Source organism: Dermacentor albipictus, chromosome 5, assembly GCF_038994185.2.
Source record: "Dermacentor albipictus isolate Rhodes 1998 colony chromosome 5, USDA_Dalb.pri_finalv2, whole genome shotgun sequence".
In the NCBI taxonomy this organism is placed as follows: Eukaryota; Metazoa; Arthropoda; class Arachnida; order Ixodida; family Ixodidae; genus Dermacentor; species Dermacentor albipictus.
In genome coordinates this window covers 14,551,088-14,570,161 of record NC_091825.1, presented here as the reverse complement: position 1 = coordinate 14,570,161, position 19,074 = coordinate 14,551,088, and the positions used below count along the sequence as shown (strand labels likewise).

At 42.2% G+C, this 19,074-nt stretch overlaps 1 long non-coding RNA gene across 1 annotated transcript; it reads left to right on the top strand.

Annotated features, from left to right (window-relative positions):
* The first annotated feature begins 1,747 nt into the window (after window positions 1–1,747).
* LOC135906593 (uncharacterized) lies at window positions 1,748–16,864 on the top strand. Its single transcript, XR_010565791.2, has 4 exons — window positions 1,748–2,236; window positions 6,882–7,007; window positions 10,938–11,181; window positions 16,434–16,864. It is a non-coding gene; the product is annotated as an uncharacterized lncRNA (long non-coding RNA).
* Window positions 16,865–19,074: the final 2,210 nt, after the last annotated feature.

The window sequence follows — 19,074 nt, the reverse complement described above, 5'->3', positions numbered from 1 at the left end:
GGTAAGAAAATTAGGCTATGGGAATTCATCGAGTGTTTTTTTTTTCTTTTATTTTCTTTTCTTACCGATGTAGGACATTCGACAGTGTAGTAGCAAGAGCTTGGTGGTGCTACCCATAGAGTTTCCTACAAAATTACTAGAGGGAACTCTGGCGCTGCAGTCGTTGTCCTACCATGGGAATGATGGGAAGTACATGGATTTGTCTGATCTTCGTGCCTGTGGCTTTAAACGTACTTGTGGCTTCGTTTATAGCTCTTTCTGGGCTTTTCATCGTAGAGTTACGATACTGACTATACTACTCTATGCTTTTCCTTCGGCACTTGGGCGCTATTCTGGACATTCCGCCATTTTCTTCGATGCGTGACGTAGGCGCGACGCAAACAAAATGGCGCTGGTAGCCCCGTTCTGCTTACGTAACCTGACGCCAACTTGACGTTTCGCCTAAGAAACTGAAATGAAGGCACTGAATGTAGCGTTATCGGTAAAGCAAAACAGTTTTCCTCTGCAGTAAAAATAAAGCAGCTATCTCAAAGCGTATAATTATTCCGTCTAAAACGCTTCTCGCTTCCGTCGTCTGCTGCGTACAAGTCGTCGTCTGCTTCAACAGCTAGGATGCCTGTCCCCGGAAAATGGAATGAGTCATCGCATGTTGGTGCCAACGCGCTTGTTTTGTTGCTCGGGACAACATATGCGACATACCAGTGGTGATGCGCGCACGTTCTAGGCCACGTTATCGCTATCTCGTGAAACGCAAGTGACTCAGCCCGACTCGGCTGGCTGAGAAACGGCCGAATATCACCGATAGCATTGCGAGCGCCAGAGATATCCACTAACGCGACACAAGTGTCGGGGCTGCCATCTCTTGTTCATTTCGCTGGTTACTCGCACCGCGGGAGGAAACTTCAAGGCGCCGCCTTGCGTACATCTCTTTTTATAAATTAGAAAGAGGCCGTTGCCATAACTTTTGATTGTGCGAAAAGGCATTAACCTTGATTACAATACAAATGCAGGAGTGAAAAGTGGACAACATTGCCGAAAGCTTGCTATGTTCAACCAATATTATTTCGTATAAACGCGTTCTTTTAAAAAAATGATGGCCCCAAACACAAATGCCAACACCACCCGAGAGCGATGCAAATACTATGAGCACGCGTTACGAACAAAATATTTTCGTGGCGTCAAACGCCGGGGAGAATGTGGCGATACGCATTCCTCTCGGCTGCCATTGCATATGGCGGCTCATTAGCATAATTCGCGCGGCTCGTCGCAGCAAAAATTATGGCGGAAAATCTCAGCAATGGCGGCCCAGCGTAACGTCACGCATCGTCAAAATGACGTTTACGAAACAGCCCTTCCTGTGACGCTCCTGACGAGTTATTCCTTCAGCCAATCAGCAAGCTGGCACGGCGCATATCTTGGATCGCCACCACATATTCGGGCAATCGCACATGCATTGCACTGGTTGTGCATACTAGCGCTCACATTCTTTTTGAAGCGCTAACATCGCAATATAGCTGCCAAGGACCAAAGAAATGGATTAGTCCATAAAATTTGCAGCTCCACGTCACGTTTTATCATCTTGATGAAAACGCGAAATTGCATTTTGTAATACTTCCGCTTACCGGCACAAATTTCAAAACATGTGACCTCTCGACAGCCAATCAGAGAGTAAACATGGCAGATAATGGCGGCCGTGCAGCCGCCATGCGTGTCCAGAATAGCGCCCCTTTTCGGTTACAGCGTCGGCCGGTCTCGGCTGATTGTGAACGGATTGAAAGCGGTGAGCTCAAAAGCTGTAACTGCCGTAGTGGCGTGACCGAACGATCTATGAGCGAGCAACGAACGGCGGTACCAGCGTCACTGAGAGCCTCCACAATGCTCGCGGCGTTAATTTTTCAATCGCTGGCTTGAAAAGGCGGACGTGTGTCGTTTGGTTCTGTTTTGTTTATACTTGGCGACACGATTAATTTATAATGTTGACGGGCCCAAGTCAGTGCAATTGTGTTCATGTGCAGCATGTAAGCGTTGTTCGCAAAGCGCAGCAGAAGGCTTCTGCTGTGCTTTGTTTTCGCCTCGGCGATGACAGAAACTGTGTGGCTGATGTCACGCATAGAGTCTCACGGACTACAAGCCATCCTCTACAAGAACAAGGCTGTCCGCACCATAGACTGTTGTGTGTGCGGCATTTTCCGCGGACTGTGTAACGAAGCCAGCATTACCAGCTTAAGATTTCAAGGTAAGCGAACGTCTTTGTACTTGTCAATTCTTGGTTGTAACTGCTGTCTCGCGGGGTACTTCCGATCCCGATAGAACTCAATCGCCATCGAACGGTGGCGCTTGTCTCCTTTGCGCTAACTGCGGGAGACAGCCAATCGCGGTCGAGAACATCGATTTCTATCACCATCGATTTGCACGATCGCGATAGTCGCCTTTGCGCTAGCTGCGCAAGAGTCAGCGCAGCCACGCTCGTCAAATGAGATCTCGATTAGCACCTAAATTGTTCCCGTATACCGATGGCATGCAGTTGCCCTGTGCGTTGTAGTGAACGCTCGCGTGTGTGCAAAATCTGAATGTGTCGTGTTTTGGGCACTATATGGTGCAATTCGGTGGAGTATCTGACTTATTATGTTCGCTATGACAGGCACATAGCCTTACGAATTAGGTACTGCTGGCAAGCACTGCATTTTGCTAATGGACTAAGAAATCGACCAAAATGGAAAAGACACATTTTGATTGTACAAAAGGGAGAGGTACGACACTCATTTTGTGCACGTGTATGTTTCATTGAAGAGGCCGGGACAGTCTGTGGCTCTACTGATAAGTGACAATCATGTGGAGCAAACAGATAATGACGCCAAGAATAGCAAAGGAGAAGTTATTGATAGTTCTTTAAATTAGGTGCAGAAATGATAAGCTCATGTTGTGTGTTTCTACTACTACTGGCAGCACATTGTTTTTCAGCCACTTTCATTTTTCTTTAAAAAGGGGATAGCTTGTGCAGTTCAATCAGTAAAGTTCAAATAAATTATTCTTTTCTTTCCTTGACATCATTATCTATTGCCTTCGTATAGGTGTAGCTATAAGAAACAGGCCGTTCGGTTTGCCCTCTTGAGTCACTGAAAAGTGAGGCATTTATGACATCTGCGGCCTTCTTCGTATTTAATGTTACACCATAGCACCTCTGTCCTTTGCACTGCAATATAAGGCAATATTGGAGCCATTAAACAATTTTGAAGTGCAGCTGTGCCTGTGCTTTCCATGTCTTGAGGCAGTGATGTGTTTGTATCATACAACTTTTCCATCAGTTAAGGGGTTGCATTAGGCAACAGAAAGCATTAAGTGGGAATAATACTGTTGGCATAAGCAGTTGTAAAACCTTCTTTGTTCCCTTTTAGTGGTGAGGTGCTTTTGTACCCTGTCTAATATTTTATTGTGCGCTTGTTACTTGTTGAAAAAGTAAAATGAGACAATGCATAGCACCGGCCATGCTTACACATGGCGGCAAACAATGTAAGGAATGGCAACTTTTTGTCCACGAGTATTGATTGCACACAATCACGTGTTGCTCTTAACTAGCGCTTTCCATATGTTATACTAAAAGTAACAATGAAAGAAGCACGTGTCTATAATGCACAGTACTAAAATGTGCACTTAAATGACTATGGTAGGGGCTCATTTGTATCTGTACAAACACTAACACACATGTGCTGCAGTGTGTGATGTTGGCCCCGAGAGGAGAAAATGAAATGAAGATGCACATGCTTGAATTATTGATTTTTATTCAATTGAAGCACCGTAAATGTCGTGTATAAATAAGAAAGACAGCATCCACACAACAGTTGAATGTGCATAGTTATTTGTTGTAAGAATGCACCAATGCATAGCTTATGAAGTTAGAGTGCTCAGCTATTGAAACGCAATACTCGGACAGCATGTCGCTCAGTCACTCTTGCGCCGCCAGTGAGCGCTGGGTGATTGCTGAGGGGGGCCGAATTGCATCAGAATGACACTCGTTTTTATGTTTGCATCAGCTCGCATAAAGTTTGCATCAGCTCGATGTGCCAAGCATCCACATGTGGCATAAAAATAGTGGCAGCCGCCATGCCGTTTGAATATCGCATTTCAATCACTGATCACTGTACACCATGTAAAGAAGCAAGCAACATATAAAATTAAGAAATAGAACCAGTGAGAAAGGACCAGAACAGTAAATACAAAGGATGTGCAATGATTCATGTAGCTGCATATGAAAGAATTCAGACATGAAGTGGAAACATGGGGGCATGTTGCAACGCATATCAGAGTTAGTTATTGAAAATTAACTTACTGAGAGTGTAGTGTTGAGAAATGGCCAAAGTTGAAACAGTGCGTGAACTTATTATGTCCTTTCTATTTAACGAGATTAATGAATGCATGTATGCCTTCATTGTACTGGTGGCCTTCCCATTCGCCCAAAGGGTAGGATTTGGAGCCAGATGTTTGGCAGACAGTCCGTTTAGGAGACTCTCTCGTGATGTGGCCTTTGCAAGGAATTTTTACTAAACAGAGAAATGCGCAATGTATACAAGTGAAACAAGTACATTTAAATTACCTGATATGTTTAAGTAATGAGAATACGAACAGGACAGGCCCTCGTCGAACGTGCATGTAAGGTGTGAATACGGATTTCAATAAAATTGCCATCGCACCATGGAAACGAAGGTTTTCTTTGTCCCTTTTCCAGTGAATAGTCGTGGAAGTGCACCTTATAACAAAGATGACAAGTCTATGTGTGCACTGATGCAGAGAAAGCACTGCTGATTACTCATGCAACTGAAATGCAACACATAGGTGATGATGCATTGAAGATGCACTGTATTCGTAATGGAAAAAAAACATTCCTTGTACTCTGCTCCACTCAACAAAGCTATAACTACAGGCAGTTATGGCAGCACACTAACCATCTTGCAGTAGGCAGGTGACAAGAAAAGGCAACGGAAAGCTAGCACAGGCACACCGTAGGTGTATGGTGCACAGGGCCACAGTCGATTCAAACAAACCATGACGTCATGATGTAGGTTCAAGCTGCTCAGCAACCTTCAGTAATGTATGAATAAGTAACTCGCAATAACTCTGGTTACAAAAAGAAAGAGTTAGCTTGAAGGGGTGCATATGTCTAGGAGAATATGGTAGCCTGATTTTGAGGTTACATATTTTTTCTTGGAGCAGGCAACGTTAATGTATGAAAACCTAGTACATTTACTGAGGTGTCAGGAAAGTAAACATTTCACTTCCTGCAGAGGTAGGCAAATTGCTGAATGCCACACATACAATAACTGTGCGGTATGAAAAAGTGTATTGTGCGTTTACTTTCATTGAGTGCAGGTGCAGTGCAGAGCTGTTGTGTATGCATCCATCCAAAACCGCACACACACGTACGCAATTAAACACATATGGGCTCTTCAATAGTGTATTTCTTTGCTGTGTGTGGACGTTCTGTCGCCTCATGTTAAATATGCCGCTGTATGTGAAACAATTAGTAGTTGGGTGGAAGCCCCTCTTATATTAGGAAAAGCAACACAAAGTGCGCCAAGCAATTGAAACAATGAAACGAAATTGACAAAGAAGTGCGTATAAGTTTTGTTTCGCAAATTTATGTACAAAGTAATTTTAAGGAAAAGGCATACTTTCGCAAGATTAGATACATGTGCTTCATTGCCAAAGCATTTCACAAGTAATGAGACTATGTGTACTGGAAGGCCATCAGCACAAGTACGAAAACCGCATTACCTGTTAATTGTGTCGATGTCTGAAAGGTACGCATAACGGTAGTAGTAGTTATAATTACGGTAGTAATGAAGCTTAGTGATCAGTAATGCATCTTGTGCAGCACTGGCTATTATTAGGTGTAAGAATACCATCTTCTGAAAACGAAAATCAAGAAAGGGGCTGACAGATGGAATAGCACACTGTGGTATAAAGATTGTAAACAGGGATAAGGTGTCTCAGAAAGGCTGGCCAACGTTTCGATAGCAGTACCTATCCTCTGAAAAGTTTTTTTGTCACAATGTGAAGATGCAGTGTTGTCATCAAACAATGCATATGCACTGCAAGACCAAGCAGTAAGTGCAACATAACTCCAGCAGGATGTCGAGCATTCGAAACAGTTTCAACGTGTAAAAAGTTTTCGCTTGTGAAAAAGCCTCAGGCAACTTGCTCACATCTCAATGACATTGATGCAGCTAGTGAAAAGTGCATCATCCCATGCTCTCAGTATAGTTATGTTACCGATTGCAGAGAAATGCAATTTATCTGCCTAAGGTGACCTAGACCAATTCAAAGTAATTCCAGAAAAGCACATGCAAAATAAAATGCCTTGCATTATTTCATATATTGAACTCACCTATACAGCAATACTGTCACACATGAAGTAGTTACACTTTAAGCAAGCATAGTAGGCTTTCGACTAGTGCAGTAGCTTGAGACTTATGCCAGCCTGCTCGTTAGTGATCCAGAATTACATGTTCCTGGGCTACTCAGTTCATATTTCTCAGCAGACAGTACGGTAGCTTATTGTGCTCCCCTTGTCGCCTTCCGACGTCCCTGCTTTGCGCTAGGCGACCATGACTTCTTGTCGTCTATTGTGTTATTTAACACAGTAGACTGTGTTGTTTAACATATTGCAAAAATCTGTTACCTAACGATTCCAACGACGTTTACAATCGTCGCAGGAAGCTGACCACATCATGCATGCCATGACTTGCCATGGCCGTAGCTTTTTCCATTCCCATGTGATGTAACGTTTTCGCTTTTGTGTTCCATATAAGCTTTCATTGCTACAGCTGAACATTGTTCTTGCTGGCGACGTTTCAGCTCTGATGATGTCCTTGCTTTGTTTCTAGATGGAGAAAAGGTTTCTGTCCACTTTGTCATGACCTGCACCTGTTCATCACCAGCTCCCGCTGTGCAGTATTCTACTCTTGAGCAGTCATCTGTCTCACTTTTCCAGGGATTCCGCATACTGCAAGGTACCTTTACATCCCTCATTTTCAGTGTTGTCGCACCCATGTTTCTCATGACTGCTTGTGTATTGCGTTCAGTAAAATGCACTTCTTTTGTATTAAGCATATTGTGTAAATCTGTACTCCCACATATTTTTGTTAGGTTTTCCATTTCTTGTTATTTGAACACTTGAGTGGAAACATACAGAACAGAGTTCATGTTTTCATGTACCTTAGATTTGCCGTATAAATTATGCAATTGACTCATTTTTAATTTGGTTGCTTTCTTATATTTTTAACTGTAGCTTTGTATTCACCGTATGTTTGTTTACTTATTCACTCGAAACCTCTAAGTGTCCATACACATCTGTGCCTTCTGAGTACTTTACCGTCCCTTTACCGTCCCTTAGTACCGTCCCTTTACCGTCCCTTAGTGCTGCAAAATGTCATTTTGACACCATATTTTGCATTTCATTTAAAAGCTTCTTTGTGCTTACTCGGCTTGCGCAACATTATTTCATTTCTTTGTGCATCTTCTGGCTGTTGAAGAGTAAATTTTTATTACATGGGGTTTGTTTGCTTAGAGCTTTTTATCTTTGCCACATTTGCCCCGTGTGAGCCGGTGCCTTCGTTCAGTTCACCATGAAGAGTGTATGCTGTTGTTTCACATGTTACATTGGTATAATGTCTATGTGCGTGTTGTTTTTAGGAGGGCTTTCAGAGATGTAAACAAAGGTGCCCAATGCTAGGTACTTCTCTCTGGAGTGACCACTGAAGGCTGCAAATTGACTGTTCCCTTCCTGCAACCTTCTGCCTAAAGTTATGTCCACATTGTACTGTTGCACTTTGTTGGCATGAGTGTATGAATCACTGCAATGGCTTCTGTACCACGGTAATGTTCATTTGGTACTGTTCACGGATATTCTCGTAGCTTGTGCTCAGTTTTTTGCACCCTTATGCTGTGTTCATGTCATCAGTTTGACATACTTGCAGTACTTGCCGAAAACCTTTTCAGATGTATGTTTTCACATAAATACTTATTCATTTCTTCCTTCCCCACTGGCAGTGGTTCATGAAGCCATGTGCTGCATCGGTTGCTATGGCGTACCTCGCTGTTTAAGCACTGTACATGAAGTTTAAGCCTCCCGATTTGCCTAGTTAATACATCCCTAAATGAAAGTAAACATAACTTTGCGAGGTGGTGTGTTATCTGTGTAGGACAATCGACATTGGTAAAAGCAGCAAGATTAATTGGTATTACAAATATGGCAATTGGTTTTACAGTTGGCTGCCGCACCTGACACTAACCCTCCTCCTTCCTCCAGGCTTGGGACTGGCCATAGTGTTAGGCTTACACAATGGGCGGAGTTTAGCACTATATCAACAGAAAACCATAAAATGTTCCGAAGGGCTGCATTAAAGATACACATATACCGGAAATACCCTACAGTACCCTGTGCACATAAACATCTTGTTTTCGTTCAATGCTGGAACTGCAGACAAATGAAGGCATAAAAAGAAACGCCACACTAACATAATTATGTAAACGAAATTATGAAAGGAAAAAGAATTGATGGAACAGGTGCATTTCGCACAGGAAATAAAACCCTTCTAAAAACACATCCCACAACACTATTGCAGGATGTGCTCAGCAACAGAAAAGCAAACAATGGAGTAAACAAGTGTACTCTTTAAAAAAAATGTGCGTGCATGCCACAAAGCTCCAGAAAGATCTCAAGCGGTTGCATCTACAGCACTACAAAAAAGTGAAGGTTGCACTCCGTAAACTAAAAATGAAATCCTGGCTGCTAAGCACATTACCTACCAGCATTACAAAAAAGTGAAGGTTGCACTCGGTAAACTAAAAATGAAATCCTGGCCACTAAGCACATTAAAGATTGCAACAAGTTGTGCCCTGGAACACTATAAACGAAGCGAACTTTGCACTCGGTAAACTAGGTACGAATCCTTGCCAGTTGTTCATTACACATTGAAACAAGTTGCACCCGGCAGGACTCTAAACAAACTGAAATTTGCACTTGGTAAGCTTACAAAGAAACCCTCGGCAGTAGTACATTAAACATCACACCACGTTGCGCCTGGCAATACTATACACAAAGCGAAGGGTCCAGTCGCTAAACTTAAAAATGTTTGCTTACTAGTGAACATTGAACATCACAAGCTGCACCCGACCCGCCGTGGTTGCTCAGTGGCTATGGTGTTAGACTGCTGAGCTCGAGGTAGCGGGATCGATTCCCGGCCACGGCGGCCGCATTTCGATGGGGGCGAAATGCGAAAACACACGTGTACTTAGATTTAGGTGCACGTTAAAGAACCCCAGGTGGTCGAAATTTCCGGAGTCCTCCACTACGGCGTGCCTCATAATCAGAAAGTGGTTTTGGCACGTAAAACCCCATAATTTAAATTTTTTTAAGCTGCACCCGTGAATGCTATAAACAAAGTAAAGGATGCACTAAAGACAAAGAAAGGAGGAAAAAAACACTGCCACAAGGCACATATCATATTGCAAATGGTTGCAAGCAGCTATTCTATGAAGACATCTCTAACCAATATATACAGCTACACAGGGCTTTTCGCACTGAAACATAAAAGTGGCATGAAAATCTATATACAAGAGTGGTGCTACATTGTGGTATTACCATACAGAGTAATGCCTATTGGTGTGCAAACAAAACTTGCTTGGTCAGTATGTGGCGAACATATGCACTTCTAGTGGAGTCAGTGATACGCCGAGCAAGTGCACGAAGCCGAAGCACCACATACATTCTTTGAAGCACTTTCGTGAGGTCAACCACATGTTGTGGGTCTTCACGATAGTGGTGCATTGAATTTAGCATTGATACATGTCTCTCTGAAAAGTTCTGGAAGCCCCTCAGTGTTATGATGTCAATTTGGGACTTGCCTGTAGTGGTGCCGAGTCGAATTACTTTTTCTACGGCATACATGTCTTTCTTTTTGTATTTTTAAGGGTATTGGGGGCTAGTCAAGCTGCTACGAGCAGCTTTTTTTCCCCACTTTACCCCCGCAAAGCTGTATTTAGTTTTTGTGGAAATAAAGCATACATACATACATACATACATGCTTGTACAAAAGCAGATGCCTGAATGAGCCCACCGTTGTTTTTTAGAGCTGTGAGCATGCTGCGCTTTGTGTCTGAGATTAGAAGCTGTGCACAGTCTGCACAATGTAGCCGTTTAAGTACCACTCTTGCTACAAAGCTTCCAATGTAGTGCACGACCTCACTGGAGAAGACACTGAGGTCAGTGTAACCATGCTCCAGCAATGATTGTGTGAGTGTACACGTGAATTTGTGGTCGGTGGCTTCGCTTGAAGTGCAGCTGGCGTCTTCTCCCTGACTTCTAGAGAGGCATATGCCTTGTAGCTGTGGCATCATATTTGCGTTCTTTGATGACATTACTTGTGCATGCACCAATGTTCTTCTGTATGTGTGCCGGTACTGGGCTGCCGAAGGATTGTTGTTCCAGCCACCACGTTGCCTAATGCAGCTGAAGTACATCTCTAGTGGGTCTTGATTGAGCCTACTAGTGCAGATGTAGCTTTAAAAAAAATGAACAATATGAAGAGTAGTCGCATTTCAAATTTTTCATAACATTGAGCTTGGAACTTAACACACAAACGAACATAACTTTCGGGCTATTGAGGTGATACGTTAATGATTAAGGTGAATAGGTTAATGCAAAACAGATGAACTTCTCCATTTGTAGGTGTCACCTACAAAAGCTAGTCGTTTAGGTAAATCGCTTCACAAATAGTGTTGTTATCATACAGTCCACAAATGTTCACCGTGGTGATGGTGGAGAAAATCTTTTATTGATGAGAAGGCCAAAAGTAAAAACAAATTGTACCCATGAAGTCCTTGCCTCTGTTAGTGTTATGAAAACTTGCATACATTATGTGGTTGCTTTACCTGCACAGGTCAGCATCAAAGATCTCCTGCGCCAGATGGGACACGCTCTTCAGCGTGAATGCCAGTGAGATTACTGACATACGCCTGCTGTCCTGTACAACTGGCTTCCCAGTAACCAGTTGCAGAGCCATCAGCTCTCTGCCAACACACTCCATGGCCTCCCTCTGAAAGTGGAAAGTTGAAGGTCGCAGCGGAGCCTTGAACCCTTTTGCCACCGGACTGCTCGAGTTCAGCAGGTCGAACGTCCTGAAAGTAAGACAAAATCACAGCTCTCATTAAAAAAAGCGTACCCACGAAAAAGGGGAACAGCTTTATGTCTGGAGAAGTAACAGTGCATAACTGTTGCGGATAAGGACGGTGCAAGTCAAAATAGAGGAAGCATTTTATGTATGTGCATGCATACATTGCAGCAGTGCATGCCGCTAATGAAACGGTTAACAAGTACCAGCAATTGATGCATTAGTTTATGCACTGATACATACAACGGTACATTTATTCAGACTGCACCACTGAAGACAGCAAGCAACGCTTCATATGAATTCAAGTGAGCAGTTGAGCAATACTCCAAGTTATGAACTGGTGTCATGCACTAAATTCATTAAACAATCTTTGCAATGATTTATCAGAGTGACGATGATTTATTCATGTTTATAGGGCTTCAAAACTTATACGCTCGCTTTTGGGTAATGGCATGACATAGACAAGAGTCAAACCCTTGGATACATTTTCCAGCCTGATTAATTTCACAAAGAGCAAACGATCCTTGCATCCTACTTGTCATACCATGCGGAGTATATATTTTCATGTTATGAAACAGTTTCTTTAATTGAACAGCCACACAGCGAGTGGTCGCACGAGAAATCATACACATAATCGCTGAAGAAACAGAAGGCCATGGTTCACGTTACAGAGGAAGCAGTCGTAGGCAGTATTTTCATTAATAGCATGAGGAAGAGATGGAGCTGTGCAAGCGATATAATGTGATTGGCAAGTAAATGTAGGTCTATTAGAGTTGACACAGTGTGCGCCAAAATTAGGGAGATGGAGTCGAGTATGACAAAAATACTATGTGGTACAAAGAAATTCGCAGATTGCAGGTAGGACATGTAATCGCTTAATGTAACCTGACATAAGGAGAGATCATCGCAAGGTGCGGTTTTCTTGTACTAGACAAAGTATGTTAATGATGACACTCATTGTGACAGTGGTTATCTATGTGCTAGGCGTCTAACATGGCAAAAGAGATAATAAATAAAACTGCACCATTCATGCGCGAGGAAAAGGTTGTCGTTTAGCAATGTGTGCAAACAGTCATAGAACAAAGGTGCAGCAATGATATGCCACTGTAGCGCTAGCTAAACGCTACTGCTAGTAAAGCCCACTATAGCTGCCACAGACCACAACAGTGTTTAGCTTTCACCAGAACTCTTGCCTTAAGAGGAAGCTTCAGCTCGGGTGCTCCTATTGAAATGCATGTAAAAGGAGAATTTCTTATTCTCGGCAACCACTGAAGCAAACTTGATGAGGTTTGTTGTATGTAAAATAACAATTTTAAATCCAGGGGCTGTTGCTTTCGATTTTTTAATTTAGGCCTCAATGTTCAACTGAACATTGGCCAAAATTCTATGTTTATAAAAACCCCGAAATATCAAGTTTCCACCTTTGTGAATGTGCAATGAAAAATGATATTGTGTGTCATAGTACATCTCTAGCGGACAGAATTGATAAGTTACACATGAGTCTCGGATATTTTAGTAATGCGTAAATACATCTTCCTGAAAACCGTAATACACAATGTAAGACATTCACGTAATATGCAAATTGACATATCTAATTTGTCCCCTTCGAATAATCTAATGGCTACTGTTTATAGAACTGTGGTATCTGTATTTGGCGGAGAGATATTAGTTTGTATACTTCGCGTTTGTATTTCTTTCTGAAATTTCGCATTTCTAAAAATTTTTTCAACACAATTCATGCCCTAAATCGAAATTCTGCTTCCAACACTCACTACAATCCAACTTTCTCTCTCAAATGCAACAAATTTCATTAACATTGGTCCACGGCTTATCTCAGAAATGCGTTTTTGCATTTTACATGTACTTCAATAGGCCGCGTTAAACTTGGGCCCGAGCTAAAGCATCCTCTTAAATGGGCAGGTGTTCAGTATACGTACATGCAAGGAATGAAGAAGACAGTAATGAAGGGCTCGGCACATGCGCCTTTTTTTATCATGACACATTAGTGAGTTTACAAGCGTTGCCTGTGTCAAAATTTTCTGGCCAGCTCCCTTGACTGAATGACAACAAGGGATGATTATTTTGAAGAGAAAGAAGTGGCAGTGGAAGTAATGAAGTGCTTCGCTTGAATCATATTGAGAGTAATAATAAAACCCCTGTGCTTTGGTTAATTACTGCTCACTCAGGACCGTAACTGTATTAGTCACATGCTATTCCTCAAATCAGGTTTAAACATATATTATTGAGGGTGTGAGTGTGCATTGTTATTACAGTAGCGTTTTCTTTTCTGCTCTTCTCCCTCCGGGAAAGTAGGTGATTCTTCTTCTTCTTTAACAGAAGTATATTCTGAATGAAGTAAAATCTCACAGTCCTTACTTGTCAACCATGCTGATGAATTTTGCGGTCCCATTGCAGTCTTCAAAACCCTGCAGATGCAGCTGCGAGGCAAATTCCAGTGCTTTGCTGACTGATGCACTGAATGTCTGGGCTGCAAGTTTTACTTTCATTATCTGTTATAGAAGAAACAGAGACCACAGACACTATTGTAATTGCCACTGTAGTGTCATGTATTAACAGGTAGGAACTTACCTGTCGGCAGTACTCCCCATGAGCCCGTGAGAGCTTGTTGGCTGCATTTAGTCCTTCTTTTTCCTGGAGCTGGTGGAGCATTGTAATGTGTTTCCACTGAACGACCTGGAGCCAACATTAGTAGAGAAAGTCAAGCCTCACTTTCAAGGCAGAGGCTACTTGTTTTCAATGTTGTCACCAGTCCCGCCAAGTATTTAAAAACCCGTAATTGTGTGTAATGGAAAGGCAGTGTCATAGCTAACTTTATGTAATCAATCCCACAAGCACAATCTTACCTCATACTGCATCTGTTGGATACCAATAGCGTTTGACAGAATTTACATAATGTCTTGTCCGAAATGTCACTGGTACGAACCTGACATTAAGAAGCATAGAGACAGCAGAAGGCACACCCAAACTCTCGAGGACGTACAGTTAGACGAACATCTTGATGTAGGATAATTGGAAGAGTGTAAGGAAATGTTTATAAAAAGTGTTACACATTCCAAAGATTCAGGACAGTAAAGTCAGTAAGTGAGCAACGTAGTAGTTATGAAACAGTTTCCTAAATGTGTTAACCTCACCTAACAATACATAAGATGATAAGTTTGTCACGACATATACTACTCTGTAATGGCGCACTAATTTGGTGTTTGAGTTTTGGTACCGCTTCATAAACGGTGAAAATTCTCCATAAGGTATCCATGCGTTGTAAATTCCTATGTTACATATGTTCGCTTCCCATACACTCATTAACACACTTTACACAACTGCATTTTTTTGTGTGTGTGGACAGTTATGGTTTTATAGAAAATGTGGTTCTATGTTTGTGTACTTTTGAATATTTATGAACTATTTGTAAGGAATGCTATGCAGGAAAATAATGTTTTACATAAAGTAGCATGCATCAAAACTTCATATTCCAGATGCAACACGCCTCATTGGGATCACTATCAATTACCTCACAAAAGCTTAACATGTTTTGGGGTCCCTCATTTGCAGGATCCATATTTATTTTCCATTAAGGCGTAGAAATGAGGTAGCACCTGCTAAAAAGTCTGTGAAACCAACTGGACAAATTTTGAAGACTCGTAGGGAACAACTGAAGGCTTCATTGAGAAGATACGTTTCTTATGCAAACACTCGTAACAGTTTCCTTGATTCGCATTATGTATTTGTGGCAAGTTTCTTCATACAGGAGCCTGTGCGGTTAACACCAATCGTTGAAACATATTGTAAAGTTTGCCAGTATGGGCAATGCTTTGGAGAAGCTTTTATTATGAAAACATTATTTATTAATTGATAATGTGTTTTAATAATGCGTGGTTCGGCATAAACATGTGCAAATTATGGTGACTCATTGCACAGTCCTGTAATATAATTGCACAACTGGCAATTTTTGCGGGGAGCCTACAAGTTTATTGTTATCACTGACGCCTTGACACGCACATTTTGGCACATGGTTAGTACTAAGAATATATTTTCACTGCTTTAAGACTTTAACCACATGACAATTACGCATTGATTTTGGTCGGAAGATGAACATGAAGCTGACTTTCACATTTCTTTGTACAACTTTTTCTGAATTGTAGTGACACACTTAAAATGACGTCACTGAATAAAATGTAGGGAACACAGTGAAAGAATGTTTTGCAAACAATCCACTAACACAGCTAGCATTCTGTGTCAGTGTGAGCATTACACCACATTGTAAAGCATGTTCACTGCTTTTGAAAGTGGCAATGATAATTATTCAGAAAGAATAGTTTACCCCGTACGTGCTGCTTGTCAGAGTCCCCTTGTCTCTGAGGTGGTTCCTCAACAACTTAAGGCCATGGCACGCGTCAAACACCATGTGAATGTCCTCCTGCTTGTTGACTGGGCTCTTAAATGTTGTCCTCAGGGCATTGTACGAACATTCATGAACTCGACAGCCGAGCAGCTTAGCCATATGGACATTTGCCCCGAGACAGTCACAGACAACTGCCACCACTCTTAGGCCGCACTCGTGCCGGTGGTGGATAGGTTGCAATAGCAAGTCACGCAGCACTTCACCTGACAGGCCAGCGTTAAAGAAATACCCAAAGGGCATCTTCCATGGTGATGCCAGCCCAACAGCCATGAATACAAGGGCATCAGTAGCAAGTGGGGTGCTTCTGGGGTCACTTGGTTGTACATTGTTCTGGCCAAGGTCGGCATATCCAATAAGACGGCCTGTGGGGATGTCTAGTTCACATGCCTTGCTGATGCTCATGCCATCAAGTAAAATAGAACAAAGACGCTCACGTGGACTGTCGTCCTTGTGCCTACCCTTTAGGTCGTTTAGCACCTCGGCAGTGAATCCTGGCCAACCTTCAATGACCTTGAGCCATTGTCGAATTTTTTGTACGCTCGGCATTGGAAACAATGTGCTCATGTAATCATAGGCCCGGGGGGAGTAGTAATGCAAGGTTGATGCGAAAGTTTTCATTTCTGATGTGTACCTCCTTCCACGGGGCTGTTCTACCATATTATTCTGCCAATTCGCAACAATTCCTTGCGGCAGGTTTTCAAGATGTGCCTCCTTCTTTGCTGATTCTTGTAGATGTGTGCAGTGCTCATGTTGTTCCCCTGCCACACTTCCCAAGGCTTCATTAATCTTGCTATAGCGAGTTGCTTTTTTTGCAGTAAATTGCATTTTTTTCGTGCTGCATTCAGGTCTTCTCTGAACCTCTTCATTCTGTCCTCCGGCTGCTCTGCGGAGCTGTACGTGTGGTCAAGAAGGACATTCTCCAAGGCAGTAGTTGATGTCCCACCATCACTCTGTATGCGGCAGCTACGTGAGGCTTCCTCGGTGGCTGGTGGCGGAGTGTCATGCGCCTGCGATTGAATGTATAATGCATGCTAACTTAGCCACCTATTCACAGGACAGAGCACCGTTAACATCCATACAATCCAGTTTTATAACACACACAAGCATGATGATTGTTCATGGCAAGGCTGCAATGACACTTATTTTTACATTGACAGGTAATCAATGTACCTGTCTGATAATGTAATGGTTGTGGAGGGGGACCTGTCAGAATCCACACAGCACGTGTGTGGGACATGTTACGCATGTGTAGAGTTCTCTGGTCCTTTCAATCCGCAAAAGCTGCATACTTTACCAACGAAGGGGTGCATTACAAGCTGACTGCTGACAGACCCATGCACCACGCTCACTTGTTTGTGCTGTTGCTCATTTTATTTATTTATTTATTTATTTATTTATTTATTTATTTATTTATTTATTTATTTATTTATTTATTGAACATACCTTACAGGCCCCTTTACAGGGCATTGAGTAAGGGGGGTAATAAAGAAAGTACAAAGTAACTTGTCGGTGTACAACGTACGGCTCAAATTTGCAGTTTAACATAAAGAACAAGAATCGATGATAATGTGGTTTGGCGGCAAGTACAAGGTCGGGCGGGAAAAAGGATAACACGAAGAGAGAAAAAAAAATATATTGGCTGACATTATACATATGGAAAAACTGGATACAAGAACTATAAAGTATACCGATTACAATGACAACAGTAACAAGAAAAGAAACTACAACCAAAGATAGACTGACAAATATGCGGAATCTAGGCGCATGAACAGTTGGCAGGGTTTAAAATACGCACAATGGTAGGGCATGATAAGAACGCAGGAACTAATCGCGTGCACAGTAAAAACATTTATCAATATAAGGAATGCAGTCGGGCACAAAGTGGGATACTGAAGAAAAAAAAACACGTGCAGTGGTACAAAAAAAATGACGGATGTCCTTGGTCTTAAAGCTGTCAAAATAACAAATAAATAAATACATGGGTAGTATACAGAACATGGCACCGGAAGTAAAATAAAACTGGAAATACCAGTGGCAAGTTTTTATTGCGAAACGAAAGAGTGCAGGAGTTGACGGAAAGTATCGTGGTCTGGTTCGGATGCAATGTTGTCTGGAAGATCATTCCACAAACGTATGGCGCGTGGAAGAGCAGATGCGTTGAAGGTGTGAGTTGACCCATATAATCGCGTGAAACTTAAGTGATTATGTAACCGACGTGATGTAATGGAAGGAGCATCAAGGTGAAATGGGAATGGTCTGTTGCTGCATGCGTATTTGTGAAAAAGGCATAAAAGGGCAATGTCGCGACGAGCACTAAGGGGTTCAAGTGAAAGATTGAGCTTAATTTGCGTTATGCTGTTAGGGTTGTCATAATTGCGTGAAATGAAACGGGCAGCCCTATTCTGAACTGATTCAAGCATGTTAATTAAATAATTTTGGTAGGGGGACCAGATAGATGCGGCGTATTCAAGCTGCGGGCGAACGAAGGTCTGATAAGCTAGATGACGAACATGAGTGGGACAGTTATGTAAATTTCGACGTAAATATCCTAAAGATTTAGAAGCTTTTGCGCTTATGGTGGTAATATGGTGAGACCAGGAGAGGTTCGGTGTGAAATGAATACCAAGGTACTTATAAGATGATGCCTGCGACAGTTGGTAATTGTTAATGGTGTAGTAGTAGTTGGAAATGTTTTGCTTGCGTATGAAGGAAATTATTTTGCATTTTTCTGTATTCAGCGACATAAGCCATTTTTTACGCCAGTTGTTAATGCGGTAAAGGTCGTTTTGCAGCGTTAAGTGGTCATCGGCACAGGTTATTGGACGATATATGATGCAATCGTCAGCGAAGATTCGCATGCAGGAAGAAATGTTTTCAGGCAAGTCGTTTATGTAGATTAAAAACAATAGGGGGCCGAGGACGCACCCCTGTGGTACGCCCGAAGTTACGTGAGAAAGGGAGGATTGGAAATTGTTAATAACCGTGAACGGCTGGCGGAGTGAAAGGATGTTACGGAGCCAAGATAAGGTTAGCAAGTCTAATCGAAGGGCAGATAATTTAGAAATCAGACGGCAATGGGCGACGCGGTCAAAGGCTTTCGAGAAATCAAGAAAAATACAGTCAGTCTGGAGGTTATTGTTCATGTTGAAGTGTAGTTCTGTACTTAATTCTAGAAGCTGGGTTTCGCAAGAGAAACCTTTCCTGAATCCGTGTTGGTTGTTAAAAAATAAATTGTTAGATTCTAAGTGTCGGTAAACATGAGAGGCGATTATGTGTTCGAGAAGTTTGCAGCAGATGCAAGTTAAAGAAATTGGACGGTAGCTTTCGGGAGTATGTTTATTACCGGCTTTGAACACAGGCACTATTTTACCAATTTTCCAATCGGAGGGAAGTTGACCTGTCGCTAAAGATTGCCTGAAAAGGTGGTATAAAATGTTAGCAGAAACGGAGACAGTGTTCTTAAGAATTTTAGAGTTAATATTGTCA